This window comes from Emydura macquarii, unplaced genomic scaffold (assembly GCF_026122565.2).
Source record: "Emydura macquarii macquarii isolate MOO-44397 ecotype Brisbane River unplaced genomic scaffold, CSIRO-AGI_Emac_v2 contig_1477, whole genome shotgun sequence".
NCBI lineage: Eukaryota > Metazoa > Chordata > Testudines > Chelidae > Emydura > Emydura macquarii.
This window is the reverse complement of record NW_027131614.1, coordinates 22443324-22462320: the sequence shown is the minus strand read 5'-3', so window position 1 is coordinate 22462320 and position 18997 is coordinate 22443324. Positions and strand designations below refer to the sequence as shown.

Sequence of the window (18997 nt, the reverse complement as noted above, 5' to 3'; positions counted from 1 at the left end):
TAAGTCTATACTCCCATCTCTGGTGGGTCCAGTTGGAAAAAGACCAGCAAATAATGCACTTCGAAGCTGTGTGAGCTTTTCCAATGCAGTAGAAGTACATCTGATGGTCATCACTGACCGGGAGAGCCTAGGACCAGGAAACATCATTCCTGAAACCCAGGATCTTGGGCATAATAATCATCCCTTTACAGGTAGAAAGAGAGGAACTAGAATCTTAACTAACTACATACTATAGAATCTAACCTTATAAAACTTTCTAATAATAACTATATTTACAATACTTACAGGAAAAGTGATATAGATTAACTGTGTGGACAATAAAGGGTTCCATCTCAGACCCTGTGGTGGTAGAAAGGAACTGAAGACGCCACTACACCTCTCATTATACTATTGGTTTGGAATGCAAGGAGAGAAGGGTGCAGGTGTAGACCAATGGACACTGCTAGCAAAAAAAATCTCCCAGTTTCAGGTGCACACACATCCACATCTCCCAGTTTCAGGAGCACGCACATAGAGGGACCAGCACTCAAAGAAGTAACTTTTTTTAAACAAAATATAGACAAGGACTGGTTTTCCTTATAATTGTATTCAAGTACCTGCTGGCTATATGCAAAGTTCACTGTTCTCTTATGTACCAGGCTTGTGGGATCAGACTTTTACCATATTTGATTTCATTCAATAAAAGATACCCAGGAGGAATTTGCAAACCTGAAATTTGAAACATTCACATCTTAAAAATCTCATGGTAAAATGGAGAGGCACATTTGGAAAGTACAGGAATTAGCTGATGTGCATTATATCTCATTAACAAATAATAGTATCTTTTTTACATCTAACTGTACCCTTTAAAAATATACCTCCACATCTACTTGTCATGTACACAGTCCTCTTCTGCATCTCCCAACAAAATACGAAATCTCTATATTATATCAAAATATAAAAGTGTGAACAAGAGAAGATACACACTACATAGGAGTTGAGAATTAGATTCCTTAGGCTGGATCCTCATCTGATACAGAACAATTTAACATCACTTATGTTAACAGAGCTATTCTGGGATTACACCAATTGAGCATCTGATTTGGGGCCATGGGGGGAAAAAAAAAAAAGGACTTTTTCTACCTGGGAAAACTGACCAGAATTGTTATTCCAGAACACAGTGTCCACACAGGGAAATACTCCAGAATGGCTATTTCAGAATAGTGTATTTCAAAATACCTATGCCAGTCAATTTACCCATGTAGACAAAGGCTAAGACTGTTTAAGTAAGACCTCACAGTTAAACTCATTAGAACCGAAGAAGCTGATAGTGTATGTCAAGGCCTATCTATACGAGAAAGGTGCACTAGGTTAATTTAAAGTGGATTTTAAACAGATTTAGTTAAACCTGTGCAAACAGCTGGATGTGAACTTTTAATAAATTCCCATTCCAATAGTGTATAAGACATAATGGAAATACAAGGAAAAAAACAAGGGCAATTACTGGAGAAATTTAAAAAAAAAAGTGACTCCAAAGGTAAGAAATAGTTCTCTGCCTCAGGAGGAGTATTTTAAAACCTTGCAATATAAAAAGCATGTTCTTCTTCAGCAGATGATAGCAATGAATAATTGTTAAGGTCAAACAATGAGAATCAGTATTGGAGTTTTGGTCTAGTTTGTACACAATATTTTATACTTACTCTCTTCCAGATTGTCCAGATCTGTGTAAATGTATAGCCAGCCCACTCCCTTCCCTGCTTGCACTCCACCCATTTTGGGCTCTTTTCTAAGTTTTGTTTCTTTCTGCTGAGTGTTGTTCTGCAGCTCCACATTCTTGTGCAATCTGGAACACATGGAAACCATATTTAAATCTGCACTGCTAGAATCCAGAAGAGCACCAAGATTTGCCAGGGCTTCCCTGGAGAAAGGAGCCTTCAGGGCTTTCACATTGGTTCATTCTCTTGCTACAGCTGGCTAGACACAGGGAAACACCTACTGCTGTTTCTTCCATCAGCACTGAATGTAGCAAAACTCTCTAATGCAGTGTTTCTCAAATTGTGTTCCGCGGAACCCAAAAATCGGCGCTGCCGAACAGCTGATCGCACGCCGCTGAACAGCTAATGGGGCCGCCGAAAAGCTGCTCGCACCGCCAAATCAAGGCTACACCGCGCCATCGAAAAGAGCTAGATTTTCTTGACTTTTCGGCGGAGGGTATGGCATGGGGGCGCAAGGGTTCCTTGGGTATGGCAGGGGCGCGCAAAGGTTCTGGGGTGGGAATGAAATTGAGAAACACTGCTCTAATGTCATCTTATGGTTATAAATAAAAGTTTAAGGAAATAATACTAAAACTCAAACTTTACATTGGACTTTTTTACCTGATTTTTCACTCTCCTACTCTGCTACTTTTAAATCATACCTGAAGAGGACAAATCCACAATCCACAATTTTCACAGCAACCCTTTTCAGGTTTCTGACTGACTCTATTTAAACTTCTTTAGCAAATGTAGTTCTGCACTTGATCTCCTCAGCAATGATAAACTCTGTTACTTCAGAAATGAAAACATAACTTCTCTAGCTATGTTCCCAAGCCAGTATAGATACCTACATCTATAGGTTAAACAAATGAAATTTAAGTACATTTTGTTTATGGTAGAAAATAAATGCTTTCTGGACTTTAAGGTGTTTGGTTTGTTTGTTTGTTTTTTAAATTAACTGAGGAAAATGGTTTAAGTTCCAGTAAATCAGATTCTCAACCAACAGCATTCTCTGCCTGTGGTAGGTTTTGAGTTTTTCTGCATATTATTGTTTGGCTGGAGCCCACTACAAATCCATTCTGTAAATCCTGCTCCAGGAAACTTTTGATTGCCATCTAGGGATTTCTACCTCTCAGAGAACTAGACACAGCTTTGATCACAGCTGCCAGTGCACTAACACTGTTTTTTCTAAGCCTGTAACTACCATTTTATGTTATAATTCATTTCTGGACTTCAGCCACATACGGATTCAAGGAGAACTGTCAGCCACTAATAGACTAGCTTACAGAAATTGAAGGAGAAAACAGAATTATTTTTTCCTCACTCAGTAAGTGTGCAGCTCTTTACAATCATTGGCTTCTAAGCAAGTTGCATGCATCATAGACAAACAGAAAACTTGTAGGATTTTGGAAATACCACTATTAAGGTTTAAAGATAAAGACAATCAGACTTTTTAAATTGTGGTAAAATATAGAAAACTTTAGGGGTACGTCAAACACGTTGGGGGTGGAACACAGAACACATACACCCACTGCAAAGGTCTGAAACTCCTTATTCCAAAATATACTTGTGCAAATGTCCAGTATAATACACTATAAATGTAACCCAGCTGCTACTATTATAATCATCAGTCTTCTCTATTATGGTAGTGCTTACGCCAGCCAAGAACGGAGTCCCACTGTGCTAGGCACCACACAAACATATAATGAGAGAGTCTCTGCCCTAAAGAGCTTACACCCTGAATAGACAGCACGGGCAAAGGGAAGGGAAAGGGAGAGAACACAAGCAGAGTGAACATTGGATGCAAATGTCATATTGGAGGCATGATTATTTTCCTCTGGTTTTGTTACTGGAATGCTTTTGGGGCGGGGGGGGGGAGGAGTGTTATGTTAGCAGGAGATTTAGCTAGATGGAGATACAAAGGAAAGAAGGTGGAAGTAGGAGTTAGAGACAGGGAGGAAGGAGCAGTGAAGGGTTGGAGCATACAGCCAATCAGCACAGGGGAGAGAATGTCCAGAGTGGAAACTGTAGAAAGCACTCTGATGACATCTTTGTATCCATTGGTCCCTTCTTACTGCTTTCTACAGCTGCTCTGCCAAGATTGATCTCTTGCTGGCTCTTCCTTGCACTTTCTTTCCCAAGGCTCTACACAGCTGGAGCAAATGGGGACACCCTGTAGGTCCTAGCATTTGGGAGGTGGTCATCCCTACAGTTCTGGAACTGCGGGTTCTTGGAGCAGGAGGGATGGTGGCTCCAGATGTTTTACCCCACTTACCCCAGTGCAAAAGCAACTGCTTGAAAGGCTTTCTGAATACTGTACTGGCTTCAGTCTCTGGCTGGCTCCTCCTTGCTTTTATCATTATCTTTTCTCATTTTTGAGGCCTATTTCCAAAGCTGAAAATAAGATGTACAGATTTCTGCAATTTTTTCCCCCAAATTAACCAATATTTATGAACCAAGAATTAAAAACCACCAAAAAAACCCTTAAAAGTAGCCTCATTTTCAGTGCAACTAATTTTGTGGAATATATGGAAGCTCAGTACGAAATCAGGCCAATTATTGTGGTACCTGAATATGAATGAAAGGTGGGATTTTCAAAAGCATTAGTGCAGACCTAAATCCTCTCCCATTAAAATCAATGGGAATTTCACCATTTAATTCAATGGGAGACGACTTAGGTCAATGCTGAGCGCTTATAAAAAGTCTATCCTTGGTGTCCAACTTTGAATTTTTGGCTATGGTACATAGCCATAGACCTACCCACCATAAACACAGACATGGATGCTATCTTCATCTTCTTTCAGGAGCTTACAATGGTGCCTGCATCTGCATTGCTGCAGGAGCTGCCTGACCCAGGGAAACTGTGCATATCCAATGTGGAAATAAGTGGACAAGACTTGAGGAGTTCACACAATGGGTTCTGAGCCTTATATGCGAAGAAGCTTTGCACCACAGGTGTTTCCAGTGCCTGGGGCATAGGGGTTGGAAGGGAAGGCTTGCTACCTCTTCAACTATACAGATCCACAGACTGCTCTCCTCCACGGCCTATGGGGTGGTATTATTCAGGTTAAGGGATCACACTGGGACTCAAGGGATCCAAGTTCTGGGTCTAGATACGCCATAGTCTTGCTGTGCAACCTTGATTAAATCACTCACTCTTGCTGTGGTTTAGGTCCCTGTGAAATGGGGATGATAGTTAAAAGACAGTGGAGGCTGAATCCACAAATGCCTTTGAGGTGCTCAGACAGTAATAAATGCCATCTAAAAAACCTACAACAAATAAACAAAAAACTGTGGAGTTTTGAGGATGCACTAGCAGTCATGGAAGAGTATCCTCCTGCCCACAGCTTTGGGGGAAGATTCCTCAGTCCGTACAAAGATCGCCATCATGCAACCTGTCCTCTTGGGGTGGGTGTTAGAAATAAGATTTGGACCTTACTCCATCTAGAAGCCAGTTTCAGCAGCAGCAAATATGTGATGCAACTGAACAAAGAGAAGTCTTGGTAAATATTTTAAGCTACCACATCCGTTTTTTAAAAGGGTTCCTTCTGTGTGTATACACTCTCCTGTCATTAAAATAAACATTAAAGAAGAAAAAGGAAAATGCCCACACTCCAGTAATTCAAATCATGAGGCATGGTTTGTTGTTTAAATTATGTGAAGAAATGGGAGAGGGAATGAAAGCAGTACAAGATTCTTTGATTTTAAAGTGTAAGTTTAAACTGACCTTAATAATAAGCTTAACTTTATTAGGGCACTGGCCAGACAAATTGGCATTCAAGTGTTACCCTTTGTAAGTTTGTTGGCTCCATGCCCTCCCTGACAAGATAGATGCATTATGTCTAAATACTCTCTCACACTAATATATTACAGCAGGTGCTTAGAGACATCTGCTACAGTTAAGGTTGCAAAAGTCTTTTGTATCATAACCTTCTGATTTCACATGCTCATTGCTGTCTGAAACGTTCATCTTTTCAGCTAAAGCTTTTCATGCTTCATCTGTTCTCTTGATTTTGTTTTGTTTTATTATTTGTATTGCAGTAGCTCCTAGAGGCCCTCAACAAGATTGATGCCTCATTGTGTTAGGCCCTATAGAAACCCATAGTGAAAGACAGTTTTTCCCCTGCTCCAGAGCTTAATTTCTAAACAGATAAAGATATAAGGTGGAACAGGAAACAAAGCTAACAGACAGCTGAATTGACTAGCCCAAGAAAACACATCAGGTTGGTGGAAGCACTAGGATTAGAACTCCTAACTCCCAGATTTTTTTGTTTTGTTTTGTTTGTTTTAATTCGGTTTGTACAAAATTCCTTCAGGTATTTTTGTGTTTGGCATGAGAGAAGAACTGCACATTTCCCATGTTAAAAATATCCCAATCACACTTTTTAAACAATTTAGAAAATGTCTGTCATCAATAAACAGTCACATTATGAAACATCCACTGTGAATGTGCATTTGTGCATCCATGTGATGCATTTTCCATCTACATTCAGAAGCGATCATCTTCCAAGTCCATGATGTTACCTTTGTACTTGAACTGTCTTGGTGCTTGAATATTAGAAATGAAATGTCAAGAGTAGGTATCTGAGGTGCTTTTTCTGCTTGGGACTATCATGGTACTTTGCCAGGCAGAAGAGGTTTTAGAAAAAGGAGGTTATGAAATTCCCAAACCATACGGTGTTTTCAGAATACTTTCATCCTATTCTACAAAAAAAAAAGGGGACTGGATAGTTCCTCCTCTACCTCCAACTGCTTTTTAATAGCATCAATTATACTGCAATGATTGCGCACAGTCAGGGACATGGAAACAGCAATGTCACGTCCCCAGGACACTGTTCTCATGACCACTGCCCTCAACACAAAAAGTGTGTGTGGGGGTGGGAAACAGTATTCTATTTTATTAACTGAGAAATCATATACAATTACATAATTAAAGGATTGTATTCAAATATTTATGCTTATCTTAAGTTTTTATATGGCACCTCTCGCCTCTAGGGCAGAGTTAAACTTGCACATGCAACTTTTAATTTTGCAAGTTCTGATGATTGAGTGCTCAAGACTCTGAGCAAGCAAACACTTGTGCACATAATTAACTTTACATAAGTGAAGTCCCACAGAACTCTCAGTTCTATTGCCTTGAACTCAGTGAGACAACTCATTTACATAAGGCTAAGCATAAGCCAAGTGTCTGCAGGCTGCATCACTATTTTAACACCCTTAAGACTGCATTAATACAGTTTTGCATGGAATATGACCTATAGCAAAGAAAATGTCTGACTGACTGTCTGTTCCGAATACACATTGAACGCTGTTTCAGATTTCACAGTATGTAGGTGTATATATGTGGGGGGAATATGTTAGGGACACTGTTATAATAAGTCTATGAAAAATTCCAGACACTGAAAAACATTTCACAACTGCTTTCAAATTATAAAGTAGTTTCCCTGACATTAAGTGTTGCAGGAGTTTGTAAACTGTTAAAAGATAGCAAGCATATAGGACAGGGTCTCAAAATATTAAGTCACAGGGAGATCTAACTTATTCGCAATAACTGAAGACTTGTTATTTCTGAAACAGTGAGGAAAATCATTGCTGGATTACTATTCTATGATATACTGCTGATAAGAAAGAGGCTGTTGTTTCATACATTATTGTGCAGCATACATTTTGACTAAAGGATATATTTTATTATTATTTATTTTTTTTAAAATCATGGTTTCCCATAAATGATCATAGGCAGTACATCTTCAAAATAATAATATGGAGAGGTGTACGATTAATTACAGCTCGACTCCAGATTGTGAAACTCAGGAGCTTGTCAATAATATATTAACAGAATGTTTCTTCTAAGGCTTTCTGAATTAAGAGCAAATAGGGAAAGTAATTTTTGTTGTGTGTTTAGTTCGTTTGAGGGGGTTCCGGGTTGTTATTTTCCTTTCTTTTGGCTTCTGTCTCAGAATTCAAAGGAAACCTAATGTTGCTTTTGATTAATGTTCACTTTAACAGATTGTTTCTGGTTACTCTAGTTCCTTTCTTAATTTATCTCTGCATAATGGGAAACATTTCCTTGATTAAGAAACTGCTGACAGTTACTGAATTGTTTTCCCATGCATCTATTCTATGACTACAGGTACATTCAATTTTAAAAAAAGCACATAATTTAATTTGTACGTCACCTGCATGAGTCACGTTACTGTGATACAGTACATCACAACACAGATTAATATAATACATGGTACTTTTATAGTGCCTTTCAAATGAAGACCTCAGTGTACTTCACAAATATTTGTGAAGCTCTCTCACCTACAAGATAGGTAAGTATTATTATAGTGATTTTACCTATAGGAAAAATGGAGTGTCTGAGATTTACATGATTTACCTTAACACTGCAAATCAGGAGTCCTGGATTCCTGTGGATCTAACCACAATCAAAATCATAGCTTTTATGCTCGCCCCTTTCCCCCCCGCTTCTTTCTTTTTTTGAGCCTACTCAGACATCCTGGTTTACATGGACCAAAATACCCTAGTGTTTCTGGAAGGAAACATCTGGATTAAAGGCAGTCAATGTTTCAAAAAAAGAGGTGTGTGTGTGTGTATGTCACTCGTATGTCACTGGTCAGCACAGGAATTCCTTCAGCACAGATATAGTACCTTCTTACGTGTTTCCACAGCACCTTGCTCAAGGGGGCCTTGATTCTGATTGGGGCATGTGGGTAACTACTAGAATTTAATAATAGCATAATCACAGTAATAATATAATTTATTCTATTCAGATATTAACAGTGTTGCAATAGTGCTCGCAAATATTGGAATCTGGGTCTTACAGTGATATCAGATACTCCCTCCTCCCCCCTCCCCCCCCCCCATATTCCTCCTATGATCCAGAGGGATTTGCTAAATCTTTCTCAGAGACTTTAATATGCTTCCCTGTAATATCTTATGGGGGCAACCATTCCTTCTGCAACTAATCAATGCCACTGCTGAGTTGGCCAAAAGATGACCAGAGAATGAGGTAAGTTGCATGTATGGCCTCCCTTGTTTCCCGTAAGAGAGGACTATTTGGTCCAAAATGCTTACTTTTAATAATTAAATTTCTCTTTAGCTGTTAAGCTACTACTAAAACAGAATGGAAACTTATTTACACTCAGCTGTGTTCATGTTTTTCACTGTTAGTATCATAAACAAAGTCACTTTTTAGCAAAATGGCCAAAATGCATGTGTTAAAAACGTTATCAAACGTTTGTTCAGGGTGTGGGGCACTTCTGACATTACGGATTTTTAGGCTGCTGGACTGAGCAAAATAGATGCAGCTCTCTTTTAAAGATCAGCTACAGTGTATACCTTATAACTTGACAATATCTTTTCCATTGCTAAAAAGATCAAACCCAAGGAATTCAGTTCCCAATTTGATTTAACTACTCATACCTTGGTCTCTGCCAAAGTTGTTTTAATCTGATTCTCACTTACCCATGTTCAATTTTGGTTAAAGTTCATTATTTTCTACTCTGTTTACAAATTGTGTTTTGACTGGAGATTGGTATTAGATATATAACATTTCCAGTGACTTCAGAGAAATCTGCAACTGGAGAAAAGAACTCTCAAAAGCTAAAGACATGCCTGTGACAGCTTTGCAAAATTTGGCTCACCCATTCATGTGGGCAAGCAATTTTTTTTGACAAGCAAGTAAAACATCATCATTTGTTTTTCCCCAGTCACGAATCAAGGGCAGGCAAGTAGGTTTTGTACATATACTGGAAAATGCCCATGACAGTTATTCAAGGCAGCTGGAAGAGGATAAATAAATATCTTAGAAATTAAAAGTAAAAGTGCCCCATTTTGTAGACAACCTTTTGGCAAACACAATTCATTTAAAGCAAAACTATTATTGAGGATTTTTCATTTAACTTATTTTTCTCCAAGTTAAACAAAAACAAACAAAAAACCCCAAACATATTTTGTACAACAACATTTTATAGTTTTAATGATGCCACACCCTACCTGGACTACAGAGAATATGCGTTGCAAACTTGGATGTTTTTCCACCCTATTATCATTTATAAGCTTATTCCCCTTTGTATTTTGCCTTCATTTTCATCCTCCAAGTGATGCCGAAGCATCAATATCCCTTCCATACCACCCACTGTCACTAACAAAACTGAGAAAAGCAGCGCAAGCTTCCTTGTGACATTCAACCTCATCACAGCAGTTTAATTGTATCTTCATCAGATCATGATTATTTTGGGCTCTGTCACCCAAGTTCACATCCGGAGACAGCTGCTCCTGTAAATAAAATGTTCTCATTGCTGCCTTGGAATCTGGAACAGATCAGCAGCCTGGTGGAGAAAAGGGCAGGGAATCTTTGTGTCCTTCTCTTGGAAAGATCAACAGATCCCAGTTTTTATAGCTCCCAGCCTGCCCTAAACTTTGTACTAAGTGTACATTTTGAAAGGTCATCCTTCCTCCTGCCATTACGAAAGAAGACATTGGGGAATACAATGGACATTTTTCAGGAGGTGATATCAGATGCCCCTTAGTGATGACAACTGGAGACACTGCTGAGTGAATTCATGTCCCGCAGTACAATTCCTGACTTGAACATGATTCAGATAGCTGTGATGATGGACACGGAATGAGTAACTGTACTTTGATGACATAACCTCAATGGAATGCTAAAGAACACTGCCATGTCCAAAGTTGCCAATTATTTGAGTTCTTTACTCAAAATGCTCAACTTCCTCTTTAGGAGACATTTCTTCAGTCAAAATGCCAAACTAACCTATTTTATGGACTTTTTAAGCTAAGGATAACCTAGACATTCTAACTGTAGACCCTATAACATAGGGAATTACCTGTCACATAGGGCAAGAGGCTAATATTTTCAAACCTGGGTTTTCAAATCCATTCAGCCATCTTAATATCAGGCCAATTTTATATTTGGGAGCCTAAATATAGATTTAGATGCTGAACTAAGCACCCAAATTTGAACATTTTGGACAGGTTTTTAATTGTTTCTGAAATAAAGAGAATGTAGTCATAGGCAAATGAAGAAACTCAATAGAATATGCCAGATTTCTTCACTGTATTGGGCTAGCGTCTTCTTGTGAGAGAACAATGACATCTGGAGGGATAGAAAGGCATGACTGAGCAGTTCTGCAGTATCCTGATTGAAAATTATGATTAGATTAAAAATAAAAAATAAATGCTGAGCCACTGAACGCTCAAGTCTAATGATCTGATTTTGCTGTGCTGGACTCAAAATTGCAGGGGCTTGGATTAAAAAAAAAATTGATGGAGGTGGCCTTCCTGAAGTAAGATTTGCCCAAGTACACTTGAGACAATTACAAGATACCATAAGGGAGAGATTTAAAAAAAAATGAGTAAAGGCTTTTGGAAGCCCTATTGAAACTTAATGGGATTTAACTCCTAACTCACTTAAGTGTATAGAAAACCTCACATTATATGAACAAAGACAATACCATAATAGTCTGATTACCATAGTTCAACCTGCTACTTGATTGTTTCTAAAGAATTTCATGACAAGAAGGTCAAGGCCAAGTTCTGCCCTGAACTGTGGGGGCGCATTATAAAGTGGCAGGGTGTATTAATGTGCTATTTTGTATATTATGGTAGGATTCAGAAGCCTCAACCATTTTGCAAAGCATGGTGCAAACACAGTGACACATAGTCCCTGTTCTAAAGACATTTTACAACTGGAATAAAGACAAAATGTGATATGCTAATGTAACAAACTAAGGTGAGATGAACGGACAAAGGCATGTATACTTAGACTGGAAGGTGTAGCAGGAAAGTGACAGGAAGATGCAGTTACTTAGCCTAGCTATATACACAATTTCTAGGACTAAAGGGTATTTTTCTTCTTTTTAGAAGATATAAATACAGAATAGACATTAACATAATGGTATCAGTAGTCTCTACTAGACACCTGAATAGCCATTATTAGTTGGCAGTTTACTGAAGACATCACAGTAGAAGCAGATCCTCAAAAGGGATTTAAAGGAGGACATGGTTGCTGCTTTACTGATCAGTTCAGTGAGGGTGTTTCATACATAAGTGATGGCATGGAAGAGGGCATAAAGAAACTTATGGGAAAAGCTGACAAATGAGCAAAAACAGCTGGCACCAATGGTACAGTGGAGTGAACGGGGAGGAATATAATATAAAAGAGTAGATAAGTATGATGGTTTTAAATTGTGAGGGTCCTTGATTCATTTAGGCACTTCTGAAAATTTTGCTCAACAAGGAACTATTTGATATGGTGGTAAATAGGGTGCCAGATGAGAGACCTTTGAAAGGGAGACAAAATGGCTATAGTGACAGGAAGACAATCTTATTTGAGGGGTAAAAAGGCTAGAAGAAAGTCTGAGGTCATAAAGGACTGGATGAGAGTAAAGAAATCAGTTTGAAGCCATTATGGGCAAAAACAGAAAGTCAGGAAAGGCTAGAGGTCTGATCATAAAGGACTGGCATGAGAGTTTTACAAAGTTCAGTGGGTGTTTCAGATACATAAGTGATGGCATGGAAGAGGGCATAAAGAAACTTATGGGAAAAGCTGACAAATGAGAAAAAAATTTAAAGAATAAAGGACAGCTGGCACCAATGGTAGAGCAGCAATTCCAACATTACATACTGAGCTGTGACAATCTGAGTATCTTTCCCAGACCTGAAGAAGAGCTCGAAAGCTTATCTCTCTCACCAACTGAAGTTGGTTCAGTAAAAGATATTACCTCACCGACCTTGTCTGACTAATATTATTGGCAATGGCATTTTTACATATTATCATACTTTAGAGCCTAATGTTAAAAGAATAACCTTAATTTTTTTAATTAAATAAAGTGGGAATTCCCGTCTATTAAATCTAATATTATAATGGTATTTTTCCTCAGGCTTCCCAATAATTTGGCAGAGATAATATGTTTTATAAGTACCCAGATTAGTTACCTACTAGAGCTGGTTGGAAAAAAAACTTTTAGAGGACCATTTTCCATTAGAGCATTCAGTTACATTGAAACTGAAATGTTTCACAAAATGGTGTCAATTTTGCTGAAATTTTCATTTTGATTTTTTTTACGTACTATGTTAGTATGTTGTACTATAAAACATTTTTTAAAAGTCAGAACCAAAAATAAACATTTATGTAAAAATGAACAGTTTTGATTAACCCAAAGTGTTTGTGAGTTTTTGTTTTTGTTTTTGTTTTTTTGAGAATTTTGAAATTTTGGGGTTTTGTTCCTAATCAGAAAGAAAACAAAATTGTTTAAATCTTGAAATTCTCCACAAAATGGGATTTGTCTTCTCCACACAATGTTAGTACTAAAACCCCCCTTTCTACTCAAAAGACCATCACAAATGTGTTGGTACAAAGGGCCCTACGCAAGACAATTTCTCTCTATATAAAGCTAACATCTATTCCCAGTTCTGCTATTATTTTGCTATGTGATCTTGAGCAACTCACTTCACCAATCTGTGCCTCAGTTTCCCATCCACAAAATGGGGATGCTTACCCACCTTTGTAAGGCACTGTGGATGACTGTGGACTTCCATCTATTTATGTTCAGGTTTGTGCACTAATTCAATATTATTATTACTACTACTACAATAATCTTGTAGGGAATGGGATTGAACTATTTCTTCTAGTTATTTTATTTAATAGAGCTGAGAGGAAGTATGTCAGGAGCCGAACAGCAGAAGTAAACTTCAAAACTGAGTCCTTCAAATCTTTGTGATAAACACATGGTCATAAAACTGACAGAATACATAAATCCATAAAAAGCCTACCCATTTGCACAGTGTTGTAAAGTTGACATAGGAAGGTGAAAGTTCCTACAAGAGACCTTGAATCACGTTGTATTGAATTCTTCTGATACTCCCATTAACATATGACACACCTACACCAATATGTATATAAGCATTTATAAATCATATGCGTGCTGGGGTGCATATCGGTCAACAAAAGTATTTTTGTTACTTAATTGTATTACATCTGTTTTAATGTTGAATGTAAATGAATCCTAAGTAAGAACAATAAATTCAGAACATAACATTTTCAACCTATGGAATAATTAATGTGTAGAACAGCTTTTATAGGCAGAATCATTGAGGTAATGATGCAGAGTTGTTCAAGCAATAATTAGAAGTCATCCTGAAAATTACAAGGTCTTAAAAACGATTCTCAGTAGCTCTGGAAATTTCTGATAGTACATGTCTTTGTTTACAATAGCAAATAAGTAATATTCTGCATCTTCTAGCCTAACACAAACAAAATCTGCATTTTGTAATAAAAATAATCCTGAAGCCATAATTAATTTGGAAAATGTTTTAAAAGATTGTGGTTTTCAAGGAAAATATTTACTGATAACTTCTGCAAACTGAGAATAGCATACATCAAACTTTGGCTCAGTGGGTCTTTACCATTGCATATGTTTGTTTCCCACATTCTATGATTCATATTTCACTATGTGATTATGATTGGTAGACTGTGTCTATGTAGGATGATGCTCATATTTAGAAAGCTTGACACCTAATGTTTTCCAAATGTTTATAATACTTTAATATTTAATCACTGTGAATTATATAAAAGTTAGCCTTGATATATATCTTTTCCCATTCAGAGTCTACAGTTAAAGATACTTTGTTGCATATTATTATACTCCAAGTGATTCTGGCTACACAATTGCAGTTCAATTTCTCTCTCTAACTTTCACATAAAATCAGGGAATTACACCACAGACATTTCAATCAATAGCATTGTGTTACTTACAGCTGCTCCAGTGATCCAAGTCCTTTAAACGCTTGTCGGTCTATTATGTGGATTTCATTATTGTACAAGTAACTGCAAAAACAAATGATGGCAATGAGAAATAGAAGGCTTGATGAATACCGCATTAACTAGTCTTTTAACATTAAGTCATTAAATGTATTAATGACATTGCAGCATCTCCCGAGTTGCAAGGTAAAAAATACATGTTGGATAAACATATCAATATTTTTTTCAAATGCTAAAGTTATTCTCTAAAGCATATACAGAAGTATTTAAGAAAAACAAGAGAATGTGCAGACTTGATACTTGCCAGCAGAGCTGAGCAAACAATGCACAACAAATAATCCATCTCACATATTTAGTCTTTTTTTTTTTTTTTTTTTACAAGGTGTATTTTTGGAGTGTCTCTCATTTGGCTTTTATAATTTTTTTTTAATATTAAGTCCCCAACATTGTATTCTCTGGGCTTAGGAGCACAATGTACAATTACATTTGGATAGGTTTTTATGTACATTACTACACTGGCAGAGGGATTTACCAAGACCCATTGTGGATAATATATTTTTAGCTTAGTAACATCTTTAAGATTCTGATATCCTTGCATGTATGTTGTTCAAATTTTTCTACGTGTGGGGGGTAGGAGGGGAGGAGGTTTGTTTTGTTTTTTTTAAACACACACTTTCTGGGTTGATCACTTAGGATTCTCTGAGAGTATGCACTAGTCAAGCTTATACCACTCTCTAAATCCACTAGTTCAGGCCACTAATGGAAGCAGGATACTGGACAAGACACACCAATGGTCCAAACGACAATGGTAATTCCTGCATAACTATGTTCCCAAGCTGCATTGGTTACTTGTGATTGCTCAGATAAGCTATATGATATTGTATCTGTTCACTGAGTGGTTGATCCTACGAGCACTTCTGGTACAAAATATTTCCATATACAAATCCAAAATTAAGTTTCTGTGGATACATGAGCACGCAAATTTCAAATGCACCTTTCAAATTCAAATTCACACAATGATTTGCATGCAAATAGTTGATTGTTTGAAATGTTGTGAAAAGCCAATACAAAAGAGGTATGAGCATGGCCAAAATGAATTCATTTGTTGAATGATAAGAATTTTACTCCCTAAGTATTTCTTCTTTTTAACCTGTCTAAATATAAAGACTGTTGCAGTGGCAAACCTTGGGCTATTCAAACAGTACAATTAAGACTAAGAGATGAAGAGAAATAAAAAAATGATTAGACATTTATATGAACAACAAGAACATCAGAATTACAATAGTAAAAAATAATAATGTCAAGACAGGTTTCAGGAGGTGGTGCTGTGACATGGTCTAACAATCTTTTTTTTTTTTCTTATTAGCATGTGAGCAGGTTTTTGGTCTTTGAAGAAATGATGTAATGTTAGTTTTTGTTATACAGACATCTTTGAGAGAAATTGTGGCAGATAGAGAAAACAGAGCAAGGAACAAACTCCCCTATTTGGGTCAGAGTAGCTTCTTGAGAGACAGCTCTTGGTAAGTTAGCCAACGTTTCTATGCAGTATGTGGGTGCTCTTTGTGACTGCCTCTGTTCCAGGATTAGTGTATGTGTGTAAATAAACAAGTTTCATTAAGAATACATCCTGACTCCATGTCACTGATTTCTCCTTCACTGGTAAATCAATCTTCTAGGCTCCAAAATCCACCACTACTTGGCAAAAGCAAGAAGGAGCTACTTGTCTATACGTTTATACTCCCCCCAAGTATGCGAGTGTCAGCCAAAACTTAAACACACAAAGCTAAATCCATAAACTGAATGGTGTATAGGTGTTAGGGCGCACAAGACTTTGTAATGTGAAATCAGCTTAGCTTGACAAGAGCAAGGCCCTGAAGGCAATTCTAAGCTTCAAAAGCAAGTATAACAAGAGTTAGGCCTCTTGGGAGCAAGACCCAGACATTGTCCTCTGAAAAGCCTCAGCCCAAAAGAGGAAGTGCCATAAGGCCTGGAAAGTCCCCGAGATGAAAATATAAATCTGCTGATGCTCAGTAAGCAGAATAATCGCTGTTTTAGCAATAAAGTTAAGCAGTATCAGCATTAAGACTAACCCTTTTGAAGTAAACAACTAACGTCACCTTATTCCAAGAAGTCCCTAATTAGCCACCAATAGACTAATGGAACATAAGATAAGGCCCAATCCCTGTAGGGATTGAGATATACGTCACCTACCCCAGCGATAGCAAAAGGGTATAAGAAGGCCTGGTAGGCCCCTCCTCCCAAGACTCTCCGTGGATCCGTGGAAGCACTAGCGGATGCCTCGGGCAGGACAGTTCCCTGGTCACCACTCGCTTATCAGAACGAAACATGGGTCTCCTCGTTCTTGCATTGGTAAGCGCCTTCCTTCCCGCTTAGGTAGAACTAGACGTGCTTGTAAGCCCTTTTGGTCTACCTCTCCTAGATTAATGGGCCCCCATGAGTACATTGCAGTGGGTGTCCTCTTGGTGGGTTTCTTCTTTGCTTTATGGTTTGCTAAGTGTTGCTGTTGTTCAGCCAACGATAACAACAAAAACAACAACAACGATTGTGGGCATTTTCCCCTGGTATAAGATGCATATCTACCTGCAAATTGTTACTCCTTGCCTTTTATGTGGATAGTAGCCTCTTCATACTTTTTCTGGTATGGGCAATAGTGCTAAAGATTCTGTGGCACTACTGCAATGTGGATGAGGCTGCCCAGGGATAAAAATGCCCACTCTTTGCTCTTATGGTTGATTGTGCCTATATTTTACTCCTTGTATTGGGACTTGTGCTGGAACTTCTGTTGTACTACTGCAGAAGGTTTCCGGTAACTTCTCTCCTTCACTACCTCACTTAATAAATAAACTGATTTTGAATCATTTTGTCCATTTGCTCCGTCCCGCCACCGAGATATAATAACGAACGTTACAATAGGACTTTGGTTTCTTTCCATCCTCTCTACCAGCAAGTCTTAAAAGATCATTTTTTAAAAACTTACTTGCCTTCCATTTTCCTCTCCCAACTGCCTCTTTTCCCTTTTTCCCTTTTTCCTCTCTTCTCTCCCTATTCTTGTGCTTCAGTATCATGCACTGGCATATTTGCTATTTTCAGTGAGTATCCTGTTTGTGAAAATGCTATGGAGAAGGACTTGTCAGTGTGTTGGAAATAGGGTTTCCGCTTTTTCTGATTCTTAAATAGAAAGAAAAACAAAAACAAATTCCTCTTTTGTTTCCCTTTGACCTTCCTGCATTGCTCTGAATAAGTCAGTCTCCCCAGACAGGGCAGTCTCATAATTAGAGAAACACTGATTTAGAGGATGACAAATGCAGAAAATAAGCATCATAAAAGTATATGAAAGTAGTACCCCAAAATATGCGATCACTAGTGCTAAAAGACCTCTTGGCCAAATGAAAACCCACAAGACTACAGGACAGCACATTACATGCAAAATTAGCTGTAACAAGGCCAGATCTACACTACAAAGTTTTGTCAGCATAGCTGTGTTGGTCAGGGGTTTGAAAAACACACACACTCCTAATGGAATAGCTATGCCAGCAAAACCCCCTGTGTAGATGCAGCTGTGTCAACAAATGAGTGCTTCTGTCTGCATAACTACTGCCATTCGGGGAGGTGATATTACAATGCTGACAGAAAAACTCCTCCTGTTGGCATATGCTCCATCTGCAACTACAGCTATGTCAGCAAAATATCTATAGTGTAGACTAGGCCAAAGAGTATGTGTGAACTATTGGTTGAATGAAGTGAAAGCAAATTGACTTAACTGCAAATCAAAGTGACTTTTGCAATGTTTGTTAAAGTCCTCTCTGAAGGGACAAACATGCAAATGTTGTGAGTTAATAAAAAGTGTCAGAAAAACCCCAAATTAATATTTAAGTGGAAAGGAAAGGAATTTGGAACTTACACAAACAGACCCTCTAAGACAGATTTCTCTCTCTTGAATTCTGCAAAGTACTGCTCCGATAATGAAATCTCATACCAGGCACTTCTCACTTGCCTGAATTACTTTGGGAAATGTGGCAGCTTTTAAAAACAGTGCCATGTTTTAAATTCATGAGTGTGAAATAGAAAACAAAGGGACAAAATATTATTATACATCTCAAATCTATCCCAACTTTGGCACCAAAGTCCCAGTTTTAATGGAAATGTCCTGCTCCTTGCCATGGAATGGCCGCTTTTTCATGGACCATTTATACCATTTAAATGCAGCAGAATGTCACCAAATACAATTTTACCTCAGCACAAAGAAAATCCCGATTCAAGGCCATCACTGAAAATCACTCACCAAGTCTAGAACAATGAACAGCCTTAAGGCAAAATTTCACTAGCATTTCTATATGAAAGATCTCCGCTCAGATAATCTGCTCCCCTCAAATGCGCAAAACAGGAAGAGCAGAATCTCCTCTTTCATTTGCAGAATAACTCTTATGTTACTGTTATAGTAAACCATACTCCTCTATCT

General features: G+C 37.9%; 1 long non-coding RNA gene across 1 annotated transcript; it reads right to left on the bottom strand.

Moving 5' to 3' along the window:
• Nucleotides 1-631: 631 nt before the first annotated feature.
• LOC137156765 (uncharacterized) lies at nucleotides 632-10061 on the bottom strand. The gene is made up of 3 exons (XR_010920878.1): nucleotides 9732-10061; nucleotides 1680-1822; nucleotides 632-708 (listed from the first exon to the last, which is right to left on the bottom strand). It is a non-coding gene; the product is annotated as an uncharacterized lncRNA (long non-coding RNA).
• Nucleotides 10062-18997: the final 8936 nt, after the last annotated feature.